At 45.8% G+C, this 18,772-nt stretch overlaps 1 protein-coding gene across 1 annotated transcript in view; it reads right to left on the minus strand.

The window, feature by feature from the left end:
- The window catches only part of LOC141171718 (uncharacterized), a 56,291-nt gene extending 37,891 nt beyond the window's left edge, over positions 1–18,400 (minus strand). Inside the window, exon 1 of the mRNA XM_073655368.1 lies at positions 18,340–18,400. The gene's annotated coding sequence lies outside the window, so the exon portion shown is untranslated. The remainder of the gene's footprint in view (positions 1–18,339) is intronic.
- Between the last annotated feature and the right edge of the window lie 372 nt (positions 18,401–18,772).

Raw genomic sequence — 18,772 nt, forward strand, 5'->3', positions numbered from 1 at the left:
TGATCCAACTTTGATGTAATGTCCTTAAAACAAGTCAAAATGAGGCTCAGTATTGTCTGTGGCCTCCACGTGCCTGTATGACCTCCCTACAATGCCTGGGCATGCTCCTGATGAGGCTCAGTATTGTGTGTGGACTCCACGTGCCTATATGACCTCCCTACAACGCCTGGGCATGCTCCTGATGAGGTTGCGGATGGTCTCCTGTGAGATCTCCTCCCAGACCTGGACTAAAGCATTCGTTAACTCCTGGACAGTCTTTGGTGCAATGTGACGTTGGTGGATGGAACGAGACATGATGTCCCAGATGTGATCAATTGGATTCAGATCTGGGGAACGGGTGGGCCAGTCCATAGCTTCAATGCTTTCATCTTGCAGGAACTGCTGACACACTCCAGCCACATGAGGTCTGGCATTGTCCTGCATTAGCAGTAACCCAGGGCCAACCGCACCAGCATATGGTCTCACAAGGGGTCTGAGGATCTCATCCCGGTACCTAATGGGAGTCAGGCTACCTCTTGCGAGCACATGGAGGGCTGTGCGGCCCTCCAAAGAAATGCCACCCCACAGCATTACTGACCCACTGCCAAACCGGTCATGCTGAAGGATGTTGCAGGCAGCAGATCGCTCTCCACTGCGTCTCTAGACTCTGTCACGTCTGTCACATGTGCTCAGTGTGAACCTGCTTTCATCTGTGAAGAGCACAGGGCGCCAGTAGCGACTTTGCCAATCCTGGTGTTCTGTGGCAAATGCCAAGCGTACTACATGGTGTTGGGCTGTGAGCACAACCCCCATCTGTGGACCTCGGGCCCTCATACCACCCTCATGAAGTCGGTTTCTAACCGTTTGTGCAGACACATGCACATTTGTGGCCTGCTGGAGGTCATTATGCAGGGCTCTGGCAGTGCTCATCCTGTTCCTCCTTGCACAAAGGCAGAGGTAGCGGTCCTGCTGCTGGGTTGTTGCCCTCCTATGGCCCCCTCCATGTCTCCTGGTAGCGCCTTCAGCCTCTGGGCACTACGCTGACAGTCACAGCAAACCTTCTTGCCACAGCTCGCATTGATGTGCCATCCTGGATGAGCTGCACTACCTGAGCAACTTCTGTGGGTTGTAGAGTCTGTTTCATGCTACCACGAGTGTGAAAGCACAACCAACAGTCAAAAGTGACCAAAACATCAGCCAGAAAGCATTGGTACTGAGATGTGGTCTGTGGTCCCACCTGCAGAACCACTCCTTTATTGAGGGTGTCTTGATAATTGCCAATAATTTCCATCTATTGTCTATTCCATTTGCACAACAGCATGTGAAATTGATTGTCAATCAGTGTTGCTTCCTAAGTGGACAGTTTGATTTCACAGAAGTTTGATCTACTTGGAGTTATATTCTGTTGTTTAAGTGTTCCCTTTATTATTTTGAGCAGTGTATATATATATATATATATATATATATATATATTATATATATATATATACACAGTACAGACCAAAAGTTTGGACACACCTTCAGATTTAAAGATTTTTCTGTATTTTCCTGACTATGAAAATTGTACATTCACATTGAAGGCATCAAAACTATGAATTAACACATGTGGAATTATATACTTAACAAAAAAGTGTGAAACAACTGAAAATATGTCTTATATTCTAGGTTCTTCAAAGTAGCCACCTTTTGCTTCGATGACTGCTTTGCACACTCTTGGCATTCTCTTGATGAGCTTCAAGAGGTTGTCACCAGAAATGGATTTCACTTCACAGTTGTGCCCTGTCAGGTTTAATAAGTGGGATTTCTTGCCATATAATTGGGGTTGGGACCATCAGTTGTGCTGTGCAGAAGTCTGGTGGATACACAGCTGATAGTCCCACTGAATAGACTGTTAGAATTTGTATTATGGCAACAAAAAGCAGCTAAATAAAGAAAAATGAGTGGCCATCGTTACTTTAAGAAATGAAGGTCAGTCAATGCGAAAAATTGTGAAAACTTTGAAAGTGTCCCCAAGTGCAGTTGCAAAAACCATCAAGAGCTACAAAGAAACTGGCTCACATGAGGAGCGCCCCAGGAAAGAAGACCAAGAGTCACCTCTGCTTCTGAGGATAAGTTTATCCGAGTCACCAGCCTCAGAAATCGCAGGTTAACAGCAGCTCAGATTAGAGACCAGGTCAATGCCACACAGAGTTCTAGCAGCAGACACATCTCTACAACAACTGTTAAGAGGAGACTTTGTGCAGCAGGCCTTCATGGTAAAATAGCTGCTAGGAAACCACTGCTAAGGACAGGCAACAAGCAGAAGAGACTTGTTTGGGCTAAAGAACACAAGGAATGGACATTAGACCAGTGGAAATCTGTGCTTTGGTCTGATGAGTCCAAATTTGAGATCTTTGGTTCCAACCACCGTGTCTTTGTGCGACGCAGAAAAGGTGAACGGATGGACTCTACATGCCTGGTTCCCACCGTGAAGCATGGGGGAGGAGGTGTGATGGTGTGGGGGTGCTTTACTGGTGACACTGTTGGGGATTTATTCAAATTGAAGGCATACTGAACCAGCATGGCTACCACAGCATCTTGCAGCGGCATGCTATTCCATCCAGTTTGCGTTTAGTTGGACCATCATTTATTTTTCAACAGGACAATGACCCCAAACACACCTCCAGGCTGTGTAAGGGCTATTTGACTAAGAAGGAGAGTGATGGGGTGCTACACCAGATGACCTGGCCTCCACAGTCACCAGACCTGAACCCAATCGAGATGGTTTGAGGTGAGCTGGACCGCAGAGTGAAGGCAAAAGGGCCAACAAGTGCTAAGCATCTCTGGGAACTCCTTCAAGATTGTTGGAAGACCATTTCTGGTGACTACCTCTTGAATAGAGATGAGCGTTGTTCTACTCGAACTGTTCGCCAATCTCAAATTCGAGCTGTTTTGGGCGGTGTTCGAGCCGTTCGGCGAACACGAACAATTTGAGAAAAATTCGGCTGTTCGAGGTTATGTTCGATAACTGTTCGTGCACCAAAATCATAACTGGATTTTTTCTCAGTAATGATGAAAATTAATGTTAATACGCAGTTTGAGTGTACAGCGGGGTGGGGGGAGGGGCAGGGGATGGATCTCTGCAGGAACAATGAAGATCTCCATTTTTTTTTCTCTTTCCCGCATTTACAGTGGGGAGGTGCAATCTGTCAGCCTATCAGCAGCGCACACACGGAGCGAAGTGCTTTTTTTCACACAAGCAAGGGCATGTGTGATTGGCAGTGTATGTCACATGTCCTTGCCCTATAAGACCAAGCCATTTTCCCTGTCGCCACCATTTTCTCACTGCTGCAGCTGCGTGTTAGACGGCACCGCTGTTGCTGTGTGCGCTATACCTTGTTAATTTCAAGCCAATTTTCGCACAAATCTACAGATAGCTTGGGAGTAGGGAATAGTTGTGATTGCAGTCCTTTTAAGGACTAGGTTACAGCATTTCCTACGACTTTTATCAGGCAGGTCTGTGCTCTTAAATAGATAGATTGTGGGAGTAAAGACTAATTGTAATTGGAGTCCTTTTCAGGACTAGGTTACATCAGTTCCTATCAGTTTTTGCCAGGCAGGTCTGTGCCAGTGCTGTGCAAGTTTTTTTCACAGCATTTGGCTGAATCTAGCAAAGCTAATCCTTTTTGGCCTATTGCAGAGTGTGTTAGTCAGTGGAGTAGCCTATCTGTGTTGCAAGATATACCACCTGTGTATAGAATACCAATTTTTTTACTGCACCTAGTGAAGTAAAATCTTTTGGGCATAGCATCATTCTATTAGTCCATCTATACTGACCTCCATCAGGTTGCAAATTGAATATAATTTTTTTCTGCATCTAGCTCTGAAAAAATATTGGGCTTCTAGCTGTGTGTGGGACTTGTTATATTAGTCCATGTATACTGACCTCCATCAGGTTGCAAACTGCATATATTTTTTTCTTCATCTACCTCTGAAAAAATATTGGGCTTCTAGCTGTGTGTGGGACTTGTTCTATTAATCCATCTATACAGACCTCCATCAGGTTGCAAACTGAATATATTTTTTTCTGCATCTACCTCTGAAAAAATATTGGGCTTCTAGCTGTGTGTGGGACTTGTTGTATTAGTCCATCTATACAGACCTCCATCAGGTTGCAAACTGAATATATTTTTTTCTGCATCTACCTCTGAAAAAATATTGGGCTTCTAGCTGTGTGTGGGACTTGTTCTATTAATCCATCTATACAGACCTCCATCAGGTTGCAAACTGAATATATTTTTTTCTGCATCTAGCTCTGAAAAAATATTTGGCCTTCTAGCAGTGTGTGGGACTTTCTCTATTAGTCCATCTATACTGACCTCCATCAGGTTGCAAATTGAATATAATTTTTTTCTGCATCTAACCCAGCCAATAGTTTTGGCCTAATACCACAGTTTGGCCACTCAGCTCTGCTCGGTTCCCATCCATTGTTTTTTTGTGCAAACAACTCCAGAGTTGTTAATTAGTTAACCACCAAAATGAGTGGAAAAAGGCCTGCTGCTGGTGGAAAGGGGAATAGGCGTGTTGGGAAGGGGAAAAAGGTTGTGTCCGTGGGGTAGGTGTTAAAGCAACAGTAACATCTGCAGAAGAAAGACCATCTTCCAGCCAAACTAAAATGTCTACTTCTTTTAGCGGACAATGTGATAAGATCCCTTTCTTACGGCCACGCCAATCGCTACAAATTCCAGATGAGGCACAAAAACAGCAGGTGCTTCAACGGATATCAAGTGCTCCTTTAAGTGGGCTCTCCTCCACATCAACTTCAACATCACAAATACTCCAGTCCTCAAAGGTGTCACCCCAATCGCACTTGCTTCCTCACAGCTCCCAAATCTCCAGCTGCCCGTCTGAGTATGAGGTAGAACAGATGGTTGAGTCTGCAGAGCTGTTTACTCATACTATAGCCTGGGAATCAGAGGTCGACTCCAGCGCTTCTGTGAATCCAGACGAGGAAATGAACTGCACTGATGCCCAGAATCTTTATGAGTCGGATCCAGGACCAGACGCAGAAGGTTCTGACCATAATGTAGACCCTCATTCCCAAACTGTAACTCCTGTTGTTGGAGACAATGAGGAAGACGATGATAAGACTCAAATACCTGATTGGAGCGACAACTTTAGTTTTTTGTCAGGGCAGGAACAGGTTGGCTCTGAGGACGACGGGTGTGATAACGCACAGGGTGATGATGATGAGGTTGGAGATCCCACTTACTGTCAACCCACAGTCAGCCAAGAGATGAGGTCAGCAGAGGAGGTGGAGGAAGATGCTAGTGACGACGAGGTCAGGTTGCGCCTTCCTGGACAGAGACGTAGTACTGGAAGCACGTCAACAACTGCATCCTCAAACACAACTCTGCCTCTCACCACAAGTCGTGGTGGCTCTTCAGGTCGCATGGGTGCTAAGCCTTGCATAGCCTGGGCATTTTTTCAGATCGATAAAGATGACCCAACTCGTGTTATCTGTAACATTTGTCAGCAAAAGCTAAGTAGAGGCCAAAAAATACATAGTTTGAGTACTTCATGCATGAACCGGCACATGGACATGAAGCATAAGTTGCAGTGGGAAGCTCAGTGTGCTACAATGCGGCCTAGCCGGCCGGGCCAACCACCGTCTGCCATATCTTGTGCATCCGCGGCCTCTTCATCCTCTGTGACTGGGGGGACAGCAGTCACACCTGTTTTGGGGCGCAGACCTGCCACCTTTTTACCCGCAACAGCCAGCGTGATTGGCAGGTCATCATTTTCTTTGGAGGTGGTAACACCAGCTGGTGTTGAGCGCTGTCCGACATCGATAGCACCACCTTTGGATCAAGGCAACCTAACATGTCCGCCTGCATCTTCCTCACAGACCGGCAGTTTGCCGGGGACACCCTTATCAACCCCGTCTAAGCACAATAGCCAGCCCTCGGTCCCTCAGATGTGGACAAGTAAAAGACCATTTCCTCCTAGCCATGAGAAAGCTAAGAGGTTGAATTTCACCATCTGCAAGTTCTTGGCTACAGAAATGCTGCCTTTCCGCCTGGTGGACACAGAGGATTTTCGAGACCTTATGTCCGTCGCAGTGCCCCAGTACCAGATGCCCAGTCGGCATTACTTCTCAAAGAAAGGTGTGCCTGCGCTCCACCAGCATGTCGCACACAACATCACCGCTTCTTTGAGAAACTCTGTGTGTGACAGGGTGCATTTCACCACAGACACTTGGACGAGTAGGCATGGACAGGGGCGTTACATGTCGCTGACTGGGCACTGGGTAACTATGGTGACAGCAGGACAAGGGGCTGCTGTCCAAGTCTTGCCGTCCCCACGAGTTGTGCGTCAATCCTCTTTATGTCAAAGTTCCTCCACTGCTTCTGCCTCCTCAACCTCCTCTCGGTCTTCCACCTGCACCCAAAGCCTGTCTGGTCATGCCACAAGCTTTCTAACTGCACAGAAGGGATCCTGCACACCTCCTTACTATGCTGGCAGTAGGGCTCAACGTCATCAGGCGGTTTTTACATTGAAATGTCTGGGAAATGTGAGTCACACAGCTGAGGAGTTGTGGTCAGCTCTGGAGAACCAATTTCATGAATGGTTGTCTCCACTGGACCTGAAACCAGGGAAGGCCGTGTGCGACAATGCTGCAAACCTGGGTGCGGCCCTTCGCCGGGGCAATGTCACACACGTGCCTTGTATGGCTCACGTGTTGAACCTGGTTGTCCAGCAATTTTTAGCCCACTATCCCAGACTAGATGGCCTTCTGCAGAGGGCACGGTCGCTGTGTGCTCACTTCCGCCGTTCGCATCCCGCAGCTCAGCGACTTACATCTCTACAGAAGTCGTTGGGCCTGCCACTTCACCGGCTAAAATGCGATGTGCCTACCCGGTGGAATTCAACTCTGCACATGTTGCAGCGACTGTGGCAGCACCGACAAGCCCTGGTGCAATACGTTCTGACGTATAGCCTGGGCCAACGAGATCCAGAGGTGGGGCAAATCACGCTGGAGGAGTGGTCTCAGATCAGGGACCTATGCACCCTTCTGCACAGTTTTGAAATGGCGACGAAGATGTTTAGTGCTGACGATGCCATTATCAGCATGACTATTCCGGTGATTTACATGCTGGAGCACATGTTAAACAGAATTCGGAGTCAAGTGATGGCACAAGAGGAGGTGGAGGAAGTAGAGGAGGAGGAGTTGTATGCGGAAGGGCTAACATCTGCAAGGTCCAGACGGTCGGCAGCACCAAGGCGGCAGGCATGTGAGGGTGGGGGAGATGGTTTTACCAGGGCACATGGTAGCAGCCAAACTAGTGAGGAAGGTGCAGGAGCCCAGGAAGAAGTGGAGGACGAACTGATGGAAGACTCATCAGATGAGGGAGACCTTGATCACATTTCTGTTGTGCGAGGTTGGGGGGAGAGGACAGAGGAAGGAAGCATGATTGTTACCTCGCCACCAACACAACAGGGACTTGGTGCTCCTGGAAGCGCAACACACATGAGTGCCTTCTTGCTGCACTACCTGCAACATGACCCTCGAATTGTGAGAATTAGAAATAATCCTGACTACTGGGTTGCCACACTGTTAGATCCCCAGTACAAAAGTAAATTTGCAGAAATTATTCCTGCCATAGAAAGGGATGCACGCATGCAGGAGTATCAGCAGAGACTGTTGCAGAATCTTACATGTGCTTTTCCACAAAATACCAGTGGTGCACGTAGTGAATCTCACAGTTCCAACTTGCCAACCGTGGGACCGTCAAGTGTTCAGCACTCAAACCGTAACAGAACCACAGTATCTGCTGGTAACATCAATTTTGCGGAATCATTTCACCACTTTTTTAGCCCATCCTTTGCAAGGCCACAGGAGACAAGAAGTCTGACACATAGTCAACGCCTAGAGACGATGGTACAGGAGTATCTCCAAGTAAACATTGAAGCCACGACTGTGTCACTGGACCCTTGCTCTTTTTGGGCTTCCAATCTGGATAAATGGCCGGAGCTAGCCACTTACACCTTGGAGATCTTGTCATGCCCCGCAGCCAGCGTTCTGTCTGAACGTGTGTTCAGCGCTGCTGGTGGTGTGCTGACAGATAAGCGCACGCGGCTCTCCACTGATAATGTAGACAGACTCACGTTCATAAAGATGAACAAATCATGGATCCGAAGCGACTTTTCTACCCCTGTGTCATCCTGGGGAGAGTAAAAGCTTGATGATTGGTTAAAATCACCCTACCAACCGTTTTAAGCTTTCAAATTACTAATCATGTTTATCTGTATCTTGGCTGGAAAATAATTTGGGCTTTGTAGCAGTGTGCAGCACTGATTCTATTAGGCCATCTATAATAAGCTCCACCAGATTTAAAATTACTAATCATGTTTATCTGTATCTTGACTGGAAAATAATTTGGGCTTTGTAGCAGTGTGCAGCACTGATCCTATTAAGCCATCTATACTAAAGCTTCACCAGATTTAAAATTAATAATAATTTTTAGCTGCATCTAGCCCGGAAAATAATTTTGGGGCTCCGAGATGCGCAAGACACATAAGTGCCTTCTTGCTGCACTACCTGCAGCATGACCCTCATATTGTCAGAATTTGAAGTAATCATGACTACTGGGTTGCCACACTCTTAGATCCCCCAAACTTTTCGATCAACCTTTTCATTTTAATAAAGACCAAAAAAATGGTCATTTTTGAAATTATAAGCATTAGCAGGTTGTTAGAAACTGAAATCAAACAGTTTTCAACTCAAAACTTTATTCTAGGTGATGTTACATTTTCACATAGGACCCCTTGTTCGAAAGGAGCTTCTGAACTCTCTCGTCCATTGAATTTGTCAGGTTTTGGATGGTTTCTGCTTCAATTGTTTTGCATGAGGACAGAATACCCTCCCAGAGCGGTTGCTTAGATGTGAACTGCCTCCCGCCATCATAGACACTCCTTTTAATGATGCTCCAAAGGTTCTGAATGGGGTAGAGGTCAGGGGAGCATGGGGGTCACACCATAAGTTTGTCCCCTTTTATGCCCATATCAGCCAGAGATGCAGATGTTTTATGTGCAGCATGAGATGGTGCATTATCATGCAGAAAAATGATCTTGCTGTGAAATACACGGTTCTTCTTCTTGAACCATGGCAGGAAGTGCTGTTTGAGAAAATCCACATACATTATGGAGTTCATCTTTAGCTCCTTCAGGGATCCTAAAGGGGCCGACAATCTCTCTCCCCATGATTCCAGCCCAAAACATTACTCCACCTCCTCCTTGTTGGCGCTGTAGCCGTGTTTGCGTGGGGTGTCCATCAACCAGCCATCCTCCACTCCATCCATCTGGACCATCGAGCGCTGCACGGCACTCATCCGTGAACAAAACAGTTTTGAAATCAGTCTTCATGTAATGTTTGGCCCACTGGAGCCGTTTCTGCTTGTGTGAAGTGGATAGAGGAGGTCGACAGGATGGCGTATGCACAGCTGCAAACCTCTGAAGGACCCTGCATCTTGTTGTTCGGGGGACGTTGGAGGCACAAGCAGCTTCAAAAACTTGTCTGCTGCTATGACAAGGCTTTTTTGCTGCTGCTCTTTCAACATGACGTAATTGCCTGTAGGAAAGAGTCCTCAAGTTTCCCTTATCAGCACGCACACGTGTGTACTGTGAATCAGCTACATACTTCTTGATTGCCAAGACACTTCATCCTGATCATCGCACAATGTTGATTGTAGTCATGCCTTGATCTAAACACTCCACAATTTGTTGCTTCTCAGCAGCCGACACATCCTTTTTCTTTCCCATTTTGGCAGAAAATGTAGGCTGCTTAATAATGTGAGACAGCCTTCTTAAGTAGTCTTGCCTTTCATTGGACACACCTGTCAAACTAATTAGCACAGGTGTCTGCAATTGCTTACAGTGATATAAAGAGCCCTGACACACATCACCATCAATGAGTTTAACTGACAAACAAACAAATTCTTCCCTTATCACTCCTAAACACTTTTTGCATAATAATTTGGAACACAGTGTACATGTGCTTTTCCACAAAACACCAGTGGTTCACGTAGTGAATCTTACAGTTCTAACTTGCCAACCGTGGTCTGTATGGAGTTGTTCAATAAAGGGCCCAAAATTAAGATAACATAGATGGGAGAGGTCTCTATGAATAGGAATTCCTAAGTATTTGATACCCTGTGAGGGCCAGGCAAAGGGAAAGTTGGACTGGATGGAATCCTATATGGATTTGGGGAGGGAGACATCGAGGGCCTCAGACTTCGCTGCATTGATTTTAAAATTTGACCATGTAACAAAGTGATCTATTTCAGCCATAACAGCATGGATGGATATATGTGATTGAGTGATATATACTAGGACATCATCAGCAAATAGAGAGCACTTGTACTCGGTGCCTCCCACCTCAATCCACCTAATATTGGGGTTATGGCGAATTGATGAGAGCAGGTGCTCCGTCACTAGGATGTATAAGAGAGGGGACAGAGAACATCCCTGCCTTGTCCCATTGGTGATTGTGAAAGGTGATGAAAATGTTCTGACGCGCCCCCTGGGCCTTGGGACACCCGGAGCCGGACCCTTTTTGGTGGATGCTGGTGGTTGTAGTCTCCGTGGCGGCAACCCGGTTCCGTGGCTCAGGGCGGTCAAACCAGTGGCGGAACTATTTATGTGGTTTTGATGTTTAAATGTCTGACTACGCCACCCGTGGATTGCGGTCAGAGTGAACCGCCGCTCCAGGGCAGACCGCTGAGGCTGGTGTTGTGGGTGCAGCAGAGCATAGCATAACTCCCCACGGGAGGAGTATAGCCTCAGGGCAGTGTATGCGGAGGATGGGGGTGATGGTGCAGGGCAGCAGCAGTAATGACACGGTGTCACGGGTGTGTCGCCACGAAGATCGTCACGATTACACAGCCTGACTTCTCGCAGCTGACTTTTTGGTGCTTTGTGTTTTTCGGCAGTGAGGGAGTTAATTCTCTCTCTCTCTGTGCTAGACGATGTCCAGCCTCGCCCAGCTGCAATCAATGCTGCTGTAGTGAGACTCCTTCAAATGCCTGCTGGTCTGTTAGGGAAGTGTCGGTGAAAGCATTTCATGCAGACTAACAGAGCGGATCGTGGTATTTGGAGTTTCAGAGATAAGTGTATTCGGAGAGTTTTTTCCCTTCCTCGCTTTATCATTTATCTCCTTTCCCGTTGGTGTTCCCTCTGTTGTAGTTGTGTAGTTTTTGTATGCAAGGTGGTTTTGGTTTTTCCCTTGTACTGTCTCGTTCGTCTAAGTACTGTGTGTGGGCATATTATTACTTGTCCCCTTTTGTTGTGATCGGGGTCCTTCTCAGGACTAGATTACTTAGGTGCAGGGATCCTCAGGAGGTAGGGGTTACGCTGGCGGCCTGGACCTCTGTACCTTTAACAGTACCTCCAGGTTGAGGGATTAGTCAGGGCCCCAGCTTAGGGTCAGCTTAGTCCCCCTACCTCCAGTATACAGAGACAGCGTGACACACGGAGTCAGTGATGCAGTCCAGGGCCTTTACTCACAGTTCTTATTATCCAGACCACGTCTGCAGGTAACGGCTGCCCACGTCGTACTGTGCTCACCAGGTGAGGGGCTCAGACAACTCCCAGATAACTTTGAAGTGCTTCACAGAACCCCCTTTGTGTGTCCTTTGTCTGGCCTTTCTTACCAAGCCTTCTGTCCGGCTGCCTCGGGCCTCCTCTTGGTAAACTTGGCGCCAGTTTCCCTGACCCTATGTGGTGCCTTCCTAGCGGGTGTAGCGAGGGGCTGCGCCACATAAAATGTCACAGCCTCCTGTTTCTAGCTGAGGGTCGTTTCCTGCCTCCACTATTTTCGGGGACCGATCTCCCCCTTTGGCCTGACCCCTCCACGCAGTTGGATTCGGGCGTGCGGTGGCGACTCGCCCGTCCGCACCCCTGGAATCCCTTCGTTCCTCGTTCCTGGAGCCTTCTCCGCTCCTCTTCCTTCCTTCTCCCTCTTCCAGGCCTGGGCCTCTGTTACTAGGCCCGCCTCTGGAGCAGAGCTCATGCAGAGCCCCTGCTCCGTGCCACTTCTGCTCAGACTTCTCTGCACTGAACTAAGATGGTGCCCACCTTTTATACTCCCTTCTCAATGCACCCAGGAACTGCTTCCTCCCTGCTCCTGCACTACAGGGTTCCCCTTCCTCAGTGTTCCCTCCCCCCACTCCAGCCAGGGACAGGGACTGTCGTGCCCATCTCAGGGGCATATTGGTCGCCCTGCCCCACGGCAATGTGGTGTAATGCATGCAGGTGTCGGGTCCTGATCCACACTACATCCTTACCTGAGAGTGAGATATCACACCTCTGGGTGAGGTGCAATACCTCTGTAGCAACCGAGCCCTCAGGGTGCTACAGTTCCATTTATCTTCACCCTAGGTGACGTATTGCGATACAGGGCCGTGATTTTGGCTATAAAAGGGTCCCCTAGACCCCTACCCCAAGCTTTTTAAGAGAATCATATATGGCGTGCCAGGAGACTCTATGGAATGCTTTCTCAGCATCCAACGAGAGTATCTAATTACAAATTTTTAACTGCATCTAGCCCAGGTAATACTTTGTGCCTAGTAGCAGGGTCTGCTAGTCAGCGGATTATCCCGGCTGTTAAGCAAGCTACACCACCTGTAGTTTGGACACTTCATTTTTTCAAAGGAAATGCTTCGGGACCACAGGATACTCAGTGAAGAGCATCAGGAGGCACCCCAAGGCATAGGGGCTCGGACTGGCAGTAGGATGCCTTGCGGTGGACAGCCGAGCTCGATCCTTATAAAAGCTTTTTAACTCCAGCAGCTTTAGTGGACGCTACTGGAGCTGGAATTACGCGGCTGCTGGCATGAGACTTGCCCTCCAATAGATCCTTGTAAATGGATTTAAAGTGTATTTATTCAAATTAGAGAGACAATTTAAATTAAAAAGCTTAGAGCTGCCTCCACCACAGGGGGGCTCGCTCGACCCACCAGCGGACAGGCACCAGTTTTGGGAGAGGGGGGCTGGCCGTCAGGGTTCACCGCGGCTCTGGCACAAACCCGGCGACACGGAGGTGGCACGGGCAGGAGCGGACTGAACGTGTCGGCTTCTCACTTTTTGGATTTTAGAAGGGCATGACATGCCTATATCTGTGTCTCCCCCTCCTTTTACTGCTCCACCTCTTTTCTTTTCTCATGACTATATGTACTTGTCACTTTTCCATGTGTTAGTTGTGTCTTCTGAGCAGTTTGTCAGCTTTTGGACACCTTTGAAGGTGTTTTCTATGTGTTTCTATGTGTTTTTGTTTGCCTGCCATTGGTTTTAACGGTGTTCGAAGGTGTTCGACGAACAGTTCGGCGAACACACGGGTGTTCGACGAACCGAACCGAACTCGAACACTACGGGGGTGGCTCAACACTACTCTTGAAGCTCATCAAGAGAATGCCAAGAGTGTGCAAAGCAGTCTTCAAAGCAAAGGTGACTACTGTGAAGACCCTAGAATATAAGACATATTTTCAGTTGTTTCACACTTTTTTGTTAAGTATATAATTCCACATGTGTTAATTCATAGTTTTGATGCCTTCAGTGTGAATGTACAATTTTTATAGTCAGGAAAATACAGAAAAATCTTTAAATGAGAAGGTGTGTCTAAACTTTTGGTCTGTACTGTATGTCTACTACAAAAAAAAAGGATACCACTTTCTCAATTACGTTCTGTTTATATGGAACAATTTTTTTAAAGGGAAAAACCAATGATGTGAATATATGTATTGTGTCTTATGATGTAAGAAAATGCAGGTTATGCAGACATAATGTTTTCATAAGCTTGTAAAAGCTTTCATAAACTCATCTCCTCTCCATCATGTCAGGTTTCCCAGGCTTCCCAAACTACCACCGTTATGATTCAGAGACTTATGTACACATTACCTATCAGATTTTTTTAGGTGAATTAAAAAAAACAATTGGTGTGTGGGGACTTTACTATGACCCTCATGTAATGTTCGCTATTGTTATCACAATGCTGCTTGAATGCAGCACAATTAGGACAGCAGTTTCCAAGCCACACATTTTTTATTATATAATTGTTGTGGTATTAATGTAGCAAGCTTGATTGTGTTATTGTATCTATATAGCAAGTATGGATATGTTATTATTTCTATGCAGTGTTTTCATTGATACCATATATATATACAGTAACCTTTCTTTTGTATAGGTATATCAGCAGTAACCTAGGTTCTGTTTCAGTCTGCTTCTAATAGACTTGGTTCTGTTCCTGTAGCTGTGTAGTAAGCTTAGTTCTGGTACTGTAGTAAGCTTGGTTCTGGTACTGTTACAAAGTAGTACGCTTAGTCCTGATACCGAATCTAGGTAGTATGCTTGGTCCTGGTACAGGATCTATTTAGTACACTTGGCTATCATACTTATTCAGTAGTTTTTTGTTTTTTTTTACCATATCTGTAGTCTGTTCAATCATGGGTATGTGACTAAATTACAAATACAATCCCAACATGCACACACAACCCCTGCTCCTTCTTTAACTCTTTAAAGGGCCAGACGACTTTCCGTTTTTACCTTTCTGTTTTTTCCTCCCCTTATTCCAAGAGCCAGAACTATTTTATTTTTCCATCCACATAAGCATGCGAGTACTTGTTTTTTGTGGGATGAGTTGTACTTTTTAATAACGCCATCCATTTTATCATGTGATACTCGATAGTGGGAAAAAAATGTGGTGAAAAAAAGTGTCGGGAAATAGCAAAAAGAGGACAATTCTGCAACTGTTTTTTTTAGGCTGTGTGCTCACTATGCATTTTTTAAGCGTTTCCGCAGCGGCAATTCCGCCGCTAAAACGCTTAAAAAAAATGCTTGGTAGAAGGTCTGCAATGTTCCCCAATGATAATCTGCATGTGCTGTGCACATGCTGCGGAAATTTCCACTGCGGATTATCATTGCGGAAAAATCCGCAGCACTACCTATTATTTTGTGTAATCGCAGCGTTTTCGCCACCATTGACTTGCATTCAACCGCATAATATCTGCATGACTACATGTGCACATGCGGATATTAAGCGATTCACTGTGCGGATGGTACCTGGGTCTGGAGAAGAGGAGACTCTCATCCAGACCCGGGTACCATAGTACCTGTAAAAAAAAAAAAATAATAAAAAAAAAAAATCTATACTCACCTTCTGATGATGGCCCCCGGTCTCCTGTACGGTGCGTCCAGTCTCCCCGGTGGCTCACGATGGTGTAAAAGGACCTTCCATGACGTCATTTAGTAATGTGACAGGTCACGTGACCGCTGACATCGAGCTTCGCGTGACCTATTACATGACTAAATGACGTCATGGAAGGTGCTATTACGCCGCTGAAGACACAGGAGAAGGAGACCGGGGGACATCGGACGGTGAGTATAATGTTTTTTGTTTTTTTTTTACCATTTTTACTCTTTTTTTTAACTTAATTTGGTCATACTATATAAATTCATGCCGGTTGCATGGATTTATATAGTGTGACCAAGTTGTCAAGCACTTTTCCAAGTGATGCTAAAATAGCTTGGAAAAGCGTTTGACAACCCGCATGCGAAATCGAATGTGCAAAATGCTTGTCCCTGGCTGAAAAAATAAATGTAAAATCCGCATGCGTTTTTTCTGCCAGGGAGATGCAGAAACGCTCAGGAAAAATCCGGTGCATTTCTGCATCGTGGGCACTTAGCCTTATTTAGAGCGTTAATTTATCAGACAGCACGATTATGCAGATACCAAACATGCATAGTTTTTGTTTTATTTAAGTGGTGAAAAAAAATTCAGAAATTTGTAAAAATGCTTTAGCTTGTGACGCCATTTTTCAAGAGTCATAGCGTTTTCAATTTTCAGAATATGGAGCTGTGAGCGGCTTATTTTTTTGCACCCCTAGCCAATTTTTTATTGGTATAATTGTGGGTAGATACAATGTTTTAATCGCCTCTTATTAAAAAAAATTTCGAGTTGTTGCAGTGGCCAAAAAAAATGCAATTCTGGAGTTTGATTTTTTTTCTCGTTACATCATTTACAGATCAGATTCATTTGATCTGATTTTTACAAATATTAGATATAAGATTTCCATACAATCCATAAAATGTGTCTGAGGGACATATGGTCACCAGGCACATGAAACTCCAACCATGGATAACAAAAGGAAAAAAGAGGAGAGAAGGTGTGCAATTTAAGATACTTTAATCAAGTGATAATATATAATTTTCACAGCTTTTTTTCTGGAACCAGAAAGGTGGATACAAAAAGAGGTCAATGCATAGCACCCACAATTGTACACTATATATTGTACACTTGATATACAGTCATAAGTCCACAGCTAATGGTAGTAAACAGAATAATGTCAACCCATATCAATTATATATTAGAACGATCACAAATGACCATATTTGTCTACAGACCACAAAGATTGTGAAACATAAAACCACAAAAGGACAGATAGTAAGTAATCACAAAGTAAGGCATGATGTTACAAATACAAAGTGTGGTTGAGGAATACCATGCCCAACTTAGGCAAAGTGTAGCGCCATGCATGGACCCCACAGTGGAAGAATCCCCCCGCTTACAAAGAATTTTACAAATGTAGCGATAAAAAAATACACATATTTGGTATTTCCTAATTTTTAATAGTGATTTGAACATACAAAAAAAATATTATATATTTAAGACTTTTTAGTCCCCTTAGGGGACTTGAACCTGCAATCATGTGATCGCTTGTGCTATATACAGCAATGCCGCAGTATTGATATGTATAGCAACAATCATAGTATCTTATTAATGCCAGCCATGGGTTGGCTTTCACAAGAGTACCGTTATGATAGGCACAGGGTTTTCAGCAGACCCCTAGCTGTCACGATGACCCATCGGTGTCCTACTCATTGGGGGAGCGCTGATGAGCAGTTAGAACAGCGCGCCCCCTGCTGACTCGTTGTAAATGCCGCTGTCACAGATTAACAGCGAGTCAGATGATGGCTGATTATCACAGCCATCATCTGCCGGCAAAGACACGGGCTTGTCTTACGAGCCTGCATTAAAGTCAGGGAGCTAGCATTTGACATACCTAGTACATTGTATTTCGTCAAGGGGTTAATAGTGGCTGCTTTAAAGCCTAATAACTCAGTTATGTTTATAAGGCAGCCAAAGGAAAATGGATTTCCCTGTGAACAAAAGAATCAGCCTTCAGAAGTCCAAAGTTTCAGATCCTTTTCTCTACAACATCATCTTATTCATAAGAATAGGAAAGCGCCCATACACATTAGACTGTTAGGTGAATCGATGGGATCGGCCAACTATAGTCCAATGTGGATGGTGACCTTTATGGATGGGCCGCTTCTCACGTGCTAGGGCTTGTAACCCCAGGATATAATGTGCCAGCTAGCCCCTGTATCTAGGCCGCCATGGATGGTTATAACACTATGGAGGTGGGGGGGGGGTGAGCAGGGGCCAAAGGGGAATAATTGAAAATTTTAAAATATATATTATATTTTTTTATAACGATAAACATTTAAATCCATCTCCTTCTTCCCCAAATTCAGAATTTTATTTTAACCACGAAATAATAATAAATTCTTCTTAATTTTGGAATCGCACCAACCGGGAGGATCACATCGCCGCTCATTCACACTGGACATTTAATGAAGTGCTTTTTCCTTTTTTTCAGTACATTTTAAAGTGAATTTAGTTCCAAATCACAAAAACTTTAAATCACCAGATGCCAAGGGGTTAAACATTCCTAAAAATTAATTAAAAACATCATTACACAGGTGAAGAAGGAGGATTTATGGCAAATGGTAAATGTAACCATGTGTGAAGAAAGACTAAGGAGAGAGAGGCCCGATGGGGACGATGATAATAATGTGTGTACAGCGCTGCGGAGTATGGCGGCGACATAGAAGAAAGAGGAAGAAATAATCCACATCTCTAATATAATCGTACAAGCAGGAGTGAGGCGTTGGAATTGGCGCATGTGCATAGCGCTATCCGACGCCATTTTACTGAAGGCACATTTACATTGAGTCTTCAGCAAAATGGCGCCGGACAGCGTGGTATGGGCACACGCGTACTCCGGCACCACACTCCTCCCCCGGCCTCCGGCAGAACGAGACACCGCACCTCTGGAGCACAGGGAAGAAAGGGGAGTATAAGTGTTTATTTTTTAGTATGTGTCCAGCGTAATAGGGAAGAGGGGGCCACTTATACCAGGATAGGGGGGGTGAGGGGACCATACATACCAGGATAGGAGGCCATATACCAATTAAAAATGCTCGCCATCCGGGCGTAGAACAGGTTCAATAGCTAGTAGAGAATAATGGGGGATCTCCACATACCTCCACCTGCAGAGCCACCACCACATATATGGCTGTTGTGTGCGCATAGGACCTGTGATGAGGTCACAGGAGGGGAGGAGTCAGGAGTCACATGATCAGGGGCCTCAGTGGATGCAGGACTCTGCTGTGCTGATTGTCATGGTGCTGGATGAGCTGAAGTTTATGTGTCGGGTCAGGAGGGAGTTACAGTGTGGATGTAGCAGAGCCGCATGTGTATGAGGTGTGCGGAGCGGAGCCGCACGTGTACGAGGCGTACGGAGCAGAGCCGCGTGTGTATGAGGCGTACGGAGTGGAGCCACGTGTGTACGAGGCGTACGGAGCGGAGCCACCTGTGTACGAGGGGTACGGAGCGGAGCCGCGTGTGTACGAGGCATATGGAGCGGAGCCATGTATACGAGGCATACGGAGCGGAGCCGTGTGTACGAGGCATACG

The sequence above is a fragment of the Phyllobates terribilis genome, unplaced genomic scaffold (genome assembly GCF_046119375.1).
Source record: "Phyllobates terribilis strain yellow unplaced genomic scaffold, ASM4611937v1 Scaffold_12__6_contigs__length_324123572, whole genome shotgun sequence".
NCBI lineage: Eukaryota > Metazoa > Chordata > Amphibia > Anura > Dendrobatidae > Phyllobates > Phyllobates terribilis.